The 3,191-nt window shown below is 36.5% G+C and overlaps 1 protein-coding gene across 1 annotated transcript in view; it reads right to left on the bottom strand.

The window, feature by feature from the left end:
* LOC105309043 (olfactory receptor 7A10-like) overlaps nucleotides 1-3,191 on the bottom strand; it is a 9,065-nt gene that overhangs the window by 4,976 nt on the left and 898 nt on the right. The window lies entirely within an intron of this gene.

Below are 3,191 nucleotides of genomic sequence, written 5' to 3'. Positions count from 1 at the left end.
TAAAGTGAGGGCCAGAGATGAGGACTTCACCCAGGCAGAAGTGCCTGCGGTATCTATTGTTCTTCTGTTGAGCCCTACACCCCTCTCAGTGTGCATAGGAAGTGCTGCCATAGCTGAGATGTCATCAAACTGGATAATAGAGGTTGCTCCACTCAGAGGATTCCCTGAAACTCTGCCTTCCCCAACTCACAGCTTCACCCAAGCCACATCCAGATGTGTTCTTGACGAATCCAGTGCCCCTTGCTGAGCAGAGCTAAGATTCACACTGGCGAAAGCTGGCCTTGGCTTCTGTTGTGGCCTCTTAAGACAACTATAAGCACAGCATTTATGGATTGCTTGCTACATTTAAACAAGTGGCTCCGGAGGGGCACAGGCTGAGGCTAAACTTGGCTTGCAGCTGATCCCCTCAGGACTGTGCCACTGGACATCTGCTACACCAAGTTGCACTAATAAGACTGGGAGGCTTAGGAGCTTTGCTTAGTACATAGAAACAGACACAGAAAGACAGCCCAGATAGGAAGACAAAGAAGCGGAAACCATACGAGAGAACAGAACAGAGATCCAGGAATAATGGAGTGAAGCAATCTAACAGGTGCAGATTTCAAAACACTGGTTATAAAGTGCTCAATGAACCTAGGGGTTTTAAGATGCTGAATGAATTTAATGAGAACTTTAACAAAGAGATTAAAAAAAACATAAAAATGGAAATTATAAAAGGAGACCAGTCAGAAATGAAGAACACATTATCTGAGATGAAGAGTATATTAAATGGAATAACCAGAGTCAATAAAGAAGAGGATTGAACCACCAATATAGAAGATTTGGAAGCCAAGGAAACTCAATCACAATGGCAAGAAAAAAGAAGCCAAGACTGTAATAATAATTTAAGGAGCCTATGTGACACTATCAAATGTAAAAATATCTATGTCATAGGAGTACCTGAAAGAAAACAAGACGTTGAAGAGCTATTTGAAGAAATAATGATGGAAAACTTCCCTAACCTGGTGAAGGAAATAGACATACAATCCCAGGAAGCTCAGAGAGTCCTCAAAAAGATGAACCCAAAGAGGCCCAAAGCAAGACATGTTGTAATTAAATGCCAAAGGTTAAATACAAAAAAAGAATCTTAAAAGCAGCAAGAGAAAAGCAGTTAGTTACCTAAATGGAGAATCCAAAAGACTGGCAGCTGATTTCTCAAAAGAAACTATTCAGGACAGAAGGGCTTAGAACAAAATATTCAATGTGATGAAAACCCAGGACCTACAACCAATCATACTTTATCCAGCAAAGCTATCATTTGGAGTTGAAGGACAGATAAAGAGCCTCCCAGACAAAAAATAAGCTAAAGGAATTCATCATCACCAAGCCAGAATTACAGGAAATGTTGGAGGGACATCTTAAAGAAGAAAAAACATGTATCAAAAACAGGAATAAAGAATGATAATAACTACATTCCTATCAACAAGAACCTCAAATGGAAAAGAGTTAAGTGCTTCAACCAAGAGATAAAGTGGCTGAATGGATAAGAAAACAAGACCCTACATACGCTGCCTACAAGAGACTCACTTCAGATGAAAAAATACACACATACTAAAAGGAAGGGGATGGAAAAAAACATTGCCTTGATGGACCTAGAGGGTATTGCGCTGAATGAAATAAGTCAAAAAAGGCAAATATCACATTATTTCATGTACTTGTTGAATCTAAAGAATAAAATAAACAATAACAAAAACAGAAATAAACCCATAGATACAGAGAATATTTTGAGGGCTACTATATGGGAGTGGGGTTGGGGGGATGGTGAAAAAGGGCAAAAGGATTAAGAAGTACAAAGGAATAGTTATAAAATTGACATGGAGATGTAAATTGTAGCATAAGAAAAATAGCTAATAATGTAATAAACATGTAAAGAGGAAAAGGGGTACTAGATTTAGTGGGATGATCACTTTTTGAGTTATATAGATCTCTAATCACTATGCTGTACAACTGAAATGAATATATTATTGTATGCCAACTATAATTGAAAAAACTTCATTGAATTATACAATGTAAATACAAGCAAGTAATTGTCTATTATATTTCAATAAAGCCAAGAAAAAAAAGAGTACTGGCCATAATTTTGCAGATGAGACTAATGTCATCACCATGATCCCTTAATGTGGAAGAGAGAGGAAGAACAGTTGGAATCTGAGGGAGATTGGAAGATGCTACACTACTTGCTGGCTTTAGAGGTAAAGAAATGGCCGTGAGCCAAGGAATGCTTGTAGCCATGAGAAACTGGAACAGGAGAGGAAAGGGATTCTCTCCTGGAGCCTCCAGAAGGAACTGGCCCTGCAGACATCTTGATTTTCATCCGTTGAGACGTGCAGCCTTCTGACCTCCAGAATTATAGGTGAGTAAATTTCTTTTTTTTAAATCCCTAACATGGTAATTTGTTACAGCAGCAGTAGCAAAGTTATACAGACATTTATTCAGTAATTGTTTTTTGAAGGAAAGTGATTTTAAGCATCTCAATTTAGTCATTTTGCTTCTGCTGGGTAAAGACGTTTTGTGTTGCCGTCACCCCAATCTCCAAGTAGAAGAAAAAATCTAAGGTCATTTTGGAGAGATGTCCCATTAGCTGGTACAGAAAATTCCTCATTGCATAAATGTAAATGTGATTCTAACTTTGAGGTGTTTGGACATTAAGGTTGGAAAATAATTCATTATTAAAATTAAAGACAACAATTGTAGACTACATCTTTGTGTCTAAGTTTCTTATTTTTAAAATTTCATGTTAATTTGATCTATCATTAATTTTATTTCTCTCCTCTCCAACGTTCTCTCAAATTTCCTTTCAACGTAAAAGATCGTATTGTTGAATATATGTGTACATATATGCAAGTGAGTGAGTTTATTTATTAAAAAATAATATATAAATACAGACATACACATACAAACTACTAACTCATGAAAGAGTTTTTGGACTCAACAAAGTAATTCCGAAGAATTCATTTATTCTGTCCACATTCATCAGAATTATTATTATCTCACATTACTATCAGAAATAAGGACCTGAGGCTCAGAGAAATTCAATTTTTCACAGTTATATAACAAATGCAATTAAAGCTATTGTACACTTCCCTGAATTATGTATAAATGGATCCATGCAATAGGTACTCTTAATTTTGTAAGGTCCTTTTAATTCAGTA

Source organism: Pteropus vampyrus, unplaced genomic scaffold, assembly GCF_000151845.1.
Source record: "Pteropus vampyrus isolate Shadow unplaced genomic scaffold, Pvam_2.0 Scaffold662, whole genome shotgun sequence".
NCBI classification, from domain to species: Eukaryota; Metazoa; Chordata; class Mammalia; order Chiroptera; family Pteropodidae; genus Pteropus; species Pteropus vampyrus.
Note: the sequence above shows the minus strand (reverse complement) of the source record. Positions and strands in the feature narration are given on the sequence as shown.